The following is a 12,518-nucleotide window of genomic DNA, read 5'->3' as shown; positions in this document are numbered from 1 at the left end:
ACAGCTGTGCCTTTTAAAAGGAGGAAAGCAGAGACGGTGCTTTCACCGACAGCAAGCACCACTTGAGAATCAAGATTGACCTTATCCTTTAAAACGTGCCCTGTTCCATTCATTTTTGTTGGGATTCCAAGATCCTGAAAAGAAAACGAAATGTTCAACACGACAGCACCTAAGGATTGCTATTGTTTAACATTAGCTAAATGCGCTCTCACAAATGAAGGCGAATATACATGCCCCAGGATAAAACCAGAGGTTTTGTCTTCTGAGCTTTCGGACTCGTGCTGGAGCCCATCTTCAGGGAACTAAGGATACGAAGATTGTTGGACGAGCAGGGACAAAAACAGCCGGGGAAATGATTGAAGCCTGGGAAACAGGCCCCTCGTCAGTCGACAGAAGTGCCGATTTACCAGCAGCCTATCAAGTACTTAGAAGGCGAGGGCTGGGCAGTACAAGGAAATGATAGCTAATGACTTAAGAGGCAGCCACCAACACCCAAATCAACCTCTAAAAAGCCACTTACAACGGGCACTATAAATACCACACACAAAACAACACACACACTCTGCTAGAGAGAAGTTCCCTGAAGATGGACTCCAGCATGTGTCTGAAAGGTCAGACTCACTGGATAGACCAGGATGATGAGTGTTGTTGTTGGCCTTTTTGCCTAGACAACACCACTTGTGTCTGTCTGCCAAAGTCACCTCCCTTGCTCTGTACACTGGCCAAGGTTATACCTGTATCATGTTGCAAGAGTTCTCCATCACCGCTTGCCACTGGGATCGGTTTCCTGCATCCATCTCCAAGTTGGCTTGAAGTTGGCAAAGGCCAGATTTCAGCTCGAAGCTTAGGGCACGCTTGAGTCGTTTCCCACAATGGACAATCAGCTTATTTTCCTTGGGGATCCTGTTGAAGAATGAAAGCCCGTGTCTCAGCTCCACTTCTAAAATAAACTTTGCCTGGCACTTGGTGCTTACTGAAAAGGAGGCTCCTTGGTCTTCCAGTTGTAGGCTGTTAAAGAATTCCAGCTGACCATCATCCTTCAGAAGGGACCCATTTAATTGTGTGTGGTTTGGGAAGCCACGATCCTACCATGAGACATAAAACATAAATATGTTTGAAGGCAATCCTTTTCTATACTCTGAAAAATACGGTAAGGAGGAAGAAGCAAAAACTACCTGCAAAGCTTCACAAGCCATCTCCATCTCCAGTGTCCATTCCATTTTGGCTTTGGCTTGGGTTTCTCCTTGTATCTCCAGCTTGCAACTGCCCACATGGAGCACCAGAAGCCCTCCCACACCAGCATCCCCAGTCATGAGGAGGAGAATCAAGTTTTTGCGAGGCAGTCCCAGATCTTGGAGATAGGGCAGGGAGTGGCCCAGAGTTCCTCGCACAACACGCTTGTCTATTTCCAATTGCATATCAGCTGCCGTACCATTCCATTGGAAGAACATCGTTACATTTGCATGGTGAGCCTTGCTGGAAAATGATCCTCCCGAAACAAAATTATGGGGTAATGTTGGCTTCTAGTAGACCCAAGAGAAAAAGAGATATTAGCGAGTCATTACTTCACATTATTTTATGAATATGTTCATAAAAAAACCATCCCCAGCCTTCTTTAATCTGACACATGCCAAATAAGTTTCAGTCTTAATATTAAGAACTTATAGATCAGTGTTGTAATATCCCAGGGTTGTGTTGGTAAGGCTAGCTTTTTGCTCCTAGATTTTACTATTGACATGATTCGTATTGATGTTACTTTATAGATTGGGTTGAGAGAATGTGATTGGCCCAAAGTCACCCAGCTGGCTTTCATGGCTAAAGTGAAACTAGAACTCACCGTCTCCTTGTGATTGGCCCAAAGTCAGCCAATTGGCTTTCATGACTAAGGCAGAACTAGAACTCACCGTCGCCTGGTGATTGGCCCAAAGTCACCCAGCTGGCTTTCATGCCTAAGGCGGGTCTAGAACTCACCATCGCCTGGTGATTGGCCCAAAGTCACCCAGGTGGCTGTCATGCCTAAGGCGGGACTAGAACTCACCATTTCCTTGTGATTGGCCCAAAGTCACCCAGCTGGCTTTCATGCCTAAGGCGGGTCTAGAACTCACCATCGCCTGGTGATTGGCCCAAAGTCACCCAGGTGGCTGTCATGCCTAAGGCGGGTCTAGAACTCACCATCTCCTTGTGATTGGCCCAAAGTCACCCAGCTGGCTTTCATGCCTAAGGCGGGTCTAGAACTCACCATCTCCTTGTGATTGGCCCAAAGTCACCCAGCTGGCTTTCATGCCTAAGGCGGGTCTAGAACTCACGATCTCCCAGTTTCTAATTTGGTGCCTTAATCACTGAACCAAACTGGCTGTAATGATAATTTATAAATCAATACACAATTTATAACCTCAGATTTGCTACTTATATTGCTTTACATGGACTGTGTGAGAGACCCCTCTCATCTACCCTCTTGAGTTTGAGAAACTCTTAGAAGAAACTCTTGCGTAATCACCTCCAAGGCGTCAGATTTGTTCAGAAAAACCAGCCTCCATTCTGCAGCTGTCCCTCCAGCCTCAGCACTCAGTGACCCATGACCCGTCCACTGGCCATTTCCCAGGGTGATTTCTAGAAGGACGCTGTGTGGGTCCCCTCTCGTGAGGGCCATTTTTACCCTGTTCTCTTGGGCAAGGCCCAGAGACGTAAGATAAGGCCAAGCATGACTGAAGCCGGTTTCCAGAACGTACTCCAGGTTGCATGCTGTGTGGTTACACAGTGGAGCAAAACTACTATTCGAAAAGATTTCCCTTATTACACTGGGCACTGAGTTGTTAGCCACATCTGGTCCATGGAGCAATGTTGTTAGTGATGCCTACAAGAGAAAAAAAAGAATCAAAATGTCACCTTAGTTTTTTTTTCCCCGGTCTAAACAAATAGACAAATTGTATAAGCGAACCAGTCAGTCTATTATCTATCTCTGAGCCTAAAGTTATTAAGACTATTTTCATGGTTGTTAACCCTTTCACAGTATGGCTGTGAAGGTTGGACAATAAGGAAGGCTGAGCGCCAAAGAATGGAGGCCTTTGAACTCTGGTGCTGGAGAAGACTCCTGAGAGTTCCTTGGAGTGCAAGGCCATCCAACCGGTCAGTCCTAGAGGAGATCAACCCTGACTGCTCTTTAGAAGGCCAGATCTTCAAGAGGAAACTCCAGGACTTTGGCCACCTAAGGAGAAGGAAGAAGGACTCCCTGGAGAAGATTAGGGCCTTTGAACTCTGGTGCTGGAGGAGACTCCTGCATTGAGTCCCTTGGACTGCAAGGCGATCCAACCGATCAGTCCTAGAGGAGATCAACCCTGACTGCTCTTTAGAAGGCCAGATCCTGAAGAGGAAACTCAAAGACTTTGGCTACCTGATGAGAAGAAAGAAGGACTCCCTGGAGAAGAGCCTCATGCTGGGAATGATGGAGGGCAAAAGAAGGAGGGGATGACAGAGAAGGAGGTGGCTGGATGGAGTCACCAAAGCAGTCGGCGTGAAATTAAATGGACTCCAGAAGATGGTAGAGGACAGGAAGGCCTGGAGGAACATGGTCCATGGGGTTGTGATGGGTCGGACATGACTTCGCAACTAACAACAATAAAACCTTCCATGCTTATCATTGCCCAAATTTGGAGAAAAACTCTTGTACCTCTAAAGATTGATTTGCCAACTGGGTTTGAAGGGCTTCTGGATGCAACTTCTCAACTCCAAATATGACGCTAATCTTCTGGTTGCCCCCTTGAAAATCCACAGTTAGACTCTGGTAAGTACTGTTGTGACCATACAGGGCCTTGATCCTACTTTCCTCGGGAAGTCCTAGAGAAGACAATGGAGCAGGAGACAGTTGAGTGGAAAGCTCAGCTTCCTGGCCTGAAGCTTTTTCTGAACCAACCAACAAAAAGTCAAGTGTCCTTGTGGATAAGAAAAAGTCCAATCCTCATATGTTCTGACCCAGCTCCCCAAACACGACAAACCCTCTGAAGTAAACTCAAAAGATTCCTTTATTAGGAGCGTCAGCAGCTCCAGCAAAGTTTCTCTCTCACTGCAGGCTAACAGGTCCGTCCGGGAGATGAATTGCTGTTTGCCACATCTATTCATCTCCTCCCCCTGCCTTTTATCCCCAGAACTAGGGTGGGGCCTTGCTAACAGTGGTGGCTCTTCCTTCCCAAGAATCGGCCCATAGATTTCCACTGCTCTCCTCTCCTCTGCCTTCTGTGCATCAGGCACAGGGCCCAGCTGTTCCCCCTCTTCCTAATCAGCCACCTCCAGGCCTGGGGGCTGTTGACTGTCCATCTGAGGGCTGACTGACAGCCCAGGCTCCGCCCCCCCTCTATGACAGCTCCATTCCCTCTTCCCCCTCGGAGCTCTCAGGTTGCCTTGAAGCTGACCCTGACTCCCATACCACGTCTCCGTGGTCATGTGGCTGGCATGACTAAACGCCGAAGGAGCACGGAACGCTGTTACCTTCTCACCAAAGGGGGTTCCTATTTTTCTTTGTCTGCTTTCGAACTGTTAGGTTGGCAGAAGCTGGGACAAGTCACGGGAGCTCACTCCGTTACACGGCACTAGGGATTCGAACTGCCAAACTGCCGACCTTTCTGATCGACAAGCTCAGCATCTTAGCCACCGAGCCACCGCATCCCTTTAAATTCTAGGCAGTATGACTTCATTTATTGATTTATTTTAGGAAATTTATATTGCCCCCTATTCACCCATGGTGACTCAAGGTGGCTTTCAAGTGACTTTCCCAATGATTCTGAAACAAAAGGGCAAAGCATTCAAACGTTCGTTACCCATTGCATGGAAGTTGCTGATGTTGTGTGTGAAGGTGCCTGTGAATCCGACCTTGCTCTGAAGGAAAATGTTTGCCAGGTCGACACAGGGAGCTCTCGCGCTCTTTGGAACACGGGCTTCATCCTTTTGGATGCTTCGTTTCAAATCCAGGGAGCCTTTCAGTTTCCCTTGAGCTGAGAAGATATCACCACCATCCTGGGTCATGGCCACCATCGTGCTATAGACGCTTTCATTCCCACATAGACGTTTGCTCCGGACATGAATTGAAAAAACGGATTGGTTCACCGCAACGATGACAAGGCCTGTTAGACAGAAGTAAGAAAATCAGGGTTGAATCAGGAGGGGCCTAAAGTAAGGTTAGCGCCTTGCCAAATTGGCCAGAGAAATCATAACTCTTTGCAGATAAGTCCTTGGATTAACAACCATTCATTTAGCAAACATATGAAGAACAGTTGCAGGAACTGGATAGATCTAGTTTAATGAAAAGAAGGACTAAGGGAGACATGATAGCAGTCTTCCAATATCTCAGGGGTTGCCACAAAGAAGGCATAAGCTATTCTCCAAAGCACCTGAGTGTAGAACAAGAAGCAATGGGTGGAAACTAATCAAGGAGAGAAGCAACTTAGAACTGAGGAGAAGTTTCCTGACAGAACAATGAATCAGTGGAACAGCTTGCCTCCAGAAGTTGTGAATGCCCCAACATTGGAAGTTTTAAAGAAGAGTTTGGACAACTATTTGCCTGAAGTGGTGTAGGGTTTCCTACCTGAGCAGGGGATTGGACTAGAAGACTTCCAAACTGGTATTCTATTCTATTCTATTCTATTCTATTCTATTCTATTCTATTCTATTCTATTCTATTCTACTCCACTCCACTCCACTCCACTCCACATTCTGTTCTGTTCTGTTCTGTTCTGTTCTGTTCTACTCTACTCTACTCTACTCTACTCTACTCTACTCTACTCTACTCATTCCAAATTACAACCACACTGAAAAAAGTGACCTACAATTGGTCCTTTCACTTACACCTGTAACAGCATCCCCATGGTCATGTAATCAAAATTTGGGCACTTGGCAAGGGGCGTATATTTAGGATGGTTGCAGCATCCCAGGGTCATGTGGCCACACCATTTACCACCTGATTACAGCAAGGATTCACCACAGAACATGGTCAACATTCGTTTTCTGCAAAGCAACACAAGCTGAACATCCCAGATCTACCTGGCAGCATTATCTATCTGGTAGATAGAAATGATCGGATTATCCAAACCAACGGAGATGCTGTACCTTCGTTCAAATTGTTTCGTTGCTTCAGGGAACTATTCAGGAAAAGAGCCTGAGGTACGAGGAGCCGTATGCTTTCAAGATTGTGCTGCACATGGCCATGGAGGTTCAGCACACTGGCTTTCTGCTCCTTGGATCCTGAAATGCCCACCTGGAAGGAATGCTGATTCAGTTTGACTGATGAGGTCAACAGCAGCCTGTTGTAAGAAAGAAATGAGTGAAAAGCCAACATTGAAAGTATTCTAAAAAGGCTACGCAAGCAGCCAGTACAATTTTACAGGAAAGGAGCTTTCTGTAATGTTTGCAATTTTGCAGAACTGCAGAAAAACCAACCAGGTATCATGAGACCAAGACATGCAAAAATGTCTCAGCAAGTGAAAAGAGTTGGTCAATTATTTCTGGTCCCCCAAGCTCAATAGGGTCAAGCTACTACTTCAATGGAAGGCCACCGGAAACAACATAGCTGTAGGCTATGTTGGAAGTCAACAAGCAACTAAGAAGGAGGCAGTGGAAGAAAGTCCATGGATTGTGTCCATGAAATCAGCAAAAGTTGAACTGGAGGTAAAAGAGACCTGACCTTAACTTTCAATGTATCCTTCTTAAGTCTGCTTATTGTCATTTTAAAAAGGCCAATCTAAGACCCACACAATCCTGATATTTTATCCATTCTTGGTATTTCCTTCTCCAATACAATAACATAGATTTCTGTGGTTGATGATTATTGTTTTCTACTTCTTTCGTTGTTTTAGTATAAAGGTAAAAGTTCCCCTCGCACGGATGTGCTAGTCGTTTCTGACTCTAGGGGGTGGTGCTCATCTCCATTTCAAAGCCAAAGAGCCAGCGCTGTTCGAAGACATCTCTGTGGTCATGTGGCCAGCATGACTAAACGCCAAAGGCGCACAGAACGCTGTTACCAAAGGTGGTTCCTATTTTTCTACTTGCTTTTTTACGTGCTTTCGAACTGCTAGGTTGGCAGAAGCTGGGACAAGTAATGGGAGCTCACTCCATTATGTGGCGCTAAGGATTCAAAACGCTGAACCATCGACCTTTCTGATTGACAAGCTCAGCGTCTTTAGTGTACTGGACATTAAATAAACATAAGGAGGCAGTACTCTAGTCCTGCCCACATACACAACTTCACAAATCCGTTTGGCTAAGAGAAATGTATCAAACCACAAGAATTGGTGAAATAACTGCAAAGCGATTTACACCACGCAGAAACAAGCAATCCTATTGGTCATTTCAACAAGTCAAACTGTTCTGGACAAGATGTTGAAGATCATCTCCGGATTATCACCTATCCGCACTTTATTTACCTTGATGGTGTCTCCTTACTCAGGAACTGCAGCTCCACGTATTTGAGCGGATCGAGAATGTCTTGCTTTAGGGCAGCACTCACACGAAAAGCTCGGGCGTTTCTTTTCACCGCGTTGTCAAAACTGGCCTCCAGGAACATTACATTACGTGTACCGGTGTGGAGGTCAAACGACCCATTGAGGCCATTTTGGCCATGACAGTTTAGGTTGGCCTGGGCCTAAAGCATCAGAAACAAGAGTCAAAAGACCATGCTAAATATCCTTGGTTGGATCCCACAATCCAAAATCAATGAACCCCAGACGTCAAAAGAAGGAGGAGGAGAATGGGAGGAGAAAGTATATAAAGATACTGCCCTCAAATGATGGGTGCATTTTGCAAATCACAGATCCTGCCAAAAGAAGAGAATATTTGTAGCTCAGGGTTGAATTGTGAGATCCTTGTGTCACAATGTTAAAAAGTTTGCTAGGCCTGAACTGCCTGAATTGACACTCAAGAGTTAAACTAAGAAAGCTTTATTGCGCAGGTCATAAAACAAAAAGTTCTTATCTGAAAGTGATTTATTGCGCACGGGTTACACATTCCAAAATTCTTCTCTTCTTTGTTCGGCAGCCAACTTTGGCAAACGTAGCTTTCATTATCAAAATGTAACCAATTAGTTATTTTCTGTTTCATTTACTTTTATTATTTTATTATTAAAGTTTGTTTATTAATTAGAATTTTTAAAGACTTATTTTTCTCAATATCTCAAAAGATATGCGGAAGGGAATCAGCCACGGTCCATTGATCTCCAACAGGGTGTTTTTCCCCTGACACCTTGGTGCTCACTGAGCTTGATCGGTTTCTTGAAGACGTTCTTTGATCAAACAAGGTAACATCTATAAAGATGCTATAAAGGAGTGGGGTTTGCGGAGAGGAGGAAGAGGAGGGAAAGGAGGAGGAGAAGGAGGACTGTTAGGTCCTTGGTGCTGACTGAGCTTGGTAGTTTTCTTGAAAATGTTTCATTATCAAACTAGGTAACATCATCAGTGCTGTAAAGGAGTAGGGTTTGTGGAGAGGAGGAGGAGGAGGAGGAGGAGGAGGAGGAGGGGAGGAGGAGGAGGAGGAAGAGGAGGAGGAGGAGAAAAAGGACTGTGTGGTCCTTGATACTATCGGAGCTTGGTTGTTTTCTTGAAGATATTTCATTACCCAACCAAGTAACATCATCAGTGCTATCAAGGAGTGGGATTTGCAGAGAGGAGAAGGAAAAGGAGGACGACAATTGTGAGGTCTTTGATACTATCGGAGTTTGGTTGTTTTCTTGCAGATATTTCATTACCCAACTAGGTAACATCATCAGTGCTAGGTCATCAGGTAACTAGCAACAATGAGCACAAGGTCACCCGTTTGAATTTCTTTTTGACTGTTGTGCTGGTTTGGTGTTTTGGTTCAGTGGATTGATGGAATCGGGGAAGAAAAATGCACAAGAGTCAACATAATTGATTACAGATGACCGTGGAGAATATATTTTCCAGTACCTTAATAGTTTGTGGGAAATGTGACCAATTCTGTTGAAGAAATTGAGGGTAGGGTTCAAATCCAGAGTCTGGTCCATTAAGCCAAATGTTGAACTGTTGGATTACCTTTTTTTTTTAAAAAAAGGAGTTAAGAGAAGCTTAATTGTGGTTATAACACAGATCAGCTATTCCCAAACCCACTGGAGATATTGGATTCCTAAACCTAGTTTGGCATTTATTTTCCTTGATTCTGACATATTTTCAAACCTGGCTTCTGTTTTTTTCCCCTTTGGGATTGATTCAATCCTAAATTGTTAATCTATATATATAAAAGCTATACCACTCCCACATCACAAAATCTTCAGAACTATAAATTCTACAAACTTAAAATTTGGCACATAGGTTGCTCTTGGCTTCTAGATGCTTGCTAAGAAAGATTTTTTCGAAATGACCATTCCACCATAGTATTTTTTATACAATATTATATTAACACGTTCTGATGCTAAGGAGTTACATACGCTACATTAATCTTCAAGCTTTAACTGTCCAATCCCTTCGCTAGTCCGGGAGTGGGCGTGGCCAGCATGTGACTCATCCGGCCTGCAGGCTGGGAGTTTAGACATTCTACTCCCCCTCCCCACCTGAAAAGGACTCTGTTCCAACTGCCAGTTGCCGTATATTAACACGCTCTGATGCTAAGGAGTTACATATGCTACATTAACCTTCAAGCTTTAAGTGCCAATGTATCAAGACTGATTGTGACTACTCATTAATTTTCAAGCTTTAAGTGTCAATTTATCAAGCCCAATCACATAGTTTCATAGCGAAGCAAGTGTATCCAGATAGTATGGATATATGTACCTGGAATGAATGGGTGATATCCAGCTGTATCAGATGGCGGGATTGGCCCATGCTAGATTTATTTTGGTATTTTCCCAGAAAGATTAGTACTTCTTTGTGACTGATGTTCAGTTTCACTTCCAGCTCTTGATTAGCCTGTAGGGTTTGATAGTTTCATGGTTTTAGACTGCTGGGTCAACAAAGAAACACCTAAATTTGGAATCTCAGAGACTTTGCAGAACTCCGGTATTACAATTGGTGTCATGATAAGGAAAACTTGCTGCTAAGACTACATGGGTCTAGGACTGAGCCCTGTTGAGCTCAAGCTCACGGTCTTCTGGTTTGTTAGAATATTCATAACTGGGAGAGACATGGTAACAAGGTCAGCCAATGAATAGGCATAGCAACTAAGTCAGCCAATGGGAGCTTAAACAGATCTGAGTCTGTGCTGAGAATCAAAACGGAAACTATTCTGTCCGCCCTGAACTCTGAAATGAAACTAACTGTTCTCTCCTGCTTGCGTTCTGCTTGTAACTTCTACCACGTTGAAATCGGTAGAACTTGGTATTGTACATTGGTATTGTACATTTATTCGTCTGTTATTATGTATGTAAAGAAGCAAATGAATCCAGCTGAATCAGTTATCTGTGTGTGCTTTCTGGATTTGATTTTTCGGCAACAAACTCTGACATCGTTGGCTTCGGAGCTCCTAGTAAAACCCTACAGCTCCTTGACCAGATGCTCACTAGTGTTGCTCATTCACTTACCATTCCTGACTATGGAAAAAAGGACAGAGAACTTGAAGACCCCTCTTGTAGACCTACAACTGGCAGCATTCCTCTCTTTTGGGTCCGCTTTTGGGTTTGCTGGTTAGTGTCATTGGGGATTTGAATTCGGCAACCCCTGCTGGGTCTCAGAGAGAGAAAACAATCCAAGACCCAGGGATGACATTGTGAGGAAGGTCATTTGCCCCAGATCCCTCTAGAACCTGAATTATTATTATTATGGATAAGAAGACACAAGCTGGGGACCTTCATTAGAAGAACTCCAACAGGCACACAGTCCATAATTTGGAATTCATTTGGCTAAGGTTCTTCTAGAATCTGAACTAGAATTGTGAGTAAGAAAATACAAGCTTGGGACTATCTCTAGAAGGACTCTGATAGACACACAGTCCATAATTTGGAGTTGATTTGGCTAAGGTTCTTCTAGAATCTGAACTAGAATTGTGTGTAAGAAAATACAAGCTTGGGACCATCTCTAGAAGGACTCTGAGTCCATAATTTGGAGTTCATTTGGCCAAGATTCTTCTAGAACCTGAACTATTGCAGTGGGTAAGGAAACACATGCAAGCTTGGGGCCATCACTAGAAGAACTCCAACAGGCACCGAGCTCATAATTTGCATTTGGCAAAATTGTCCCCTTCTTTTCTGCCTCCAACTTACCTGGGTGAGATTCCTCATCATGATGCACGCTTCCATATTTTGAGGGGAAATGCCACAGTTATATGGATGAGTCAATCTTGCACATATCTAGAGATGTAAGGAAGCTCTTGAGAATGGCAAGAATGACTCTTCATCCCCTCCCCCATTTCTGTCCATGCTCATCACTTACATATGGATGTTTAGCTGGATAGCCGAAGGTGAACGTTAGGACAGAGTCTTCCCGCTCGTCAATCACCAGCCTGGTTTCCAAAGAGTAGTGCTTTTCCTTCTTGTTCACCGTGAATGTTTCCTGGAGAAGAAGACTTTGTGGAATGGGGAGACTTAACGGATGCCTAGGATGCAAAGGAAGAGAAGCAGCGGTCTCGGTTGAGAGTGGGGCTGCTGACAAGGGTCTCCTCAGGAGATGGAGAAGAATATCTACAGACCCCTCATATCCTAGCCATAAATTGTTTTAACTTCTACCCTCAAAACGACGCAATAGGGGCACTGCACACTAGAACAACTAGACACAAGGACAGTTTCCCTCCCGAATGCCATCACTCTGCTTAACAACTAATTCCCACAATACTGTCAAATTATTTACTAAGAATGTATTACTATTCTTCTTCTCATCCTTCCTATTACCTATCTCTCGTGAGAGCAGTTGCCCAGCAACCCCCTGCTCCAGCTGGGCACAGCGCCACCCACCAACCTAGCGGTATCCCAAAGGCGTCAAGCAATGTGAGCGCCTTTGCCCCCCTCCCCCCAACTCCTGCAGCTTTGCGCCATCGGGATATCACTCGGTTGGTCAGTGGTGCTCTGCCTGGCTGGAGGGGGGGGGGCTTGTCCAGGGGGTTTATTATTGGAGGAGGGCGTATATTTTTGCCCACAGGAAAAATATGGCATGGTCTTATTATCAGGACATGTCGTAATTTCGGGGGAACACAGTAGGTCATTGCTTCCTTCTTAGAGCTGAGAGAAAGTGACCGGCTTGAGGTTACCTAGCTGGCTTTGTGCCTAAGAAGGAATCAGAACCCATCTTCTGATGCTGTAACCACCTATCCCTGCTGTAAATTCTAATGGATGTGAGCAAGTGAGATTGGAACCAAAGTACCTGAACAGGAGAGTCCCACGTTTCTGATAAAGCATTTTTTCTTTCTTCACTTCTTCTAGCTGTGCCCCGAACCGTAGGACCAGGGGTGGGTTTTTCTGGTCCATCCACACAACACATGTAGAAATGTTTGATTTCCTAGGCTGAAAACAGGAAGCCGTTACTACGCTATCGAAGAGAAAAAGAGTCATCATTTCACAATGAAAAGCAAATGATACTAATTCCAGGGGTGGGTTGGTG

The sequence above is a fragment of the Natrix helvetica genome (genome assembly GCF_964273705.1).
Source record: "Natrix helvetica genome assembly, chromosome: 13".
Classification (NCBI taxonomy): domain Eukaryota; kingdom Metazoa; phylum Chordata; class Lepidosauria; order Squamata; family Natricidae; genus Natrix; species Natrix helvetica.
Note: the sequence above shows the minus strand (reverse complement) of the source record.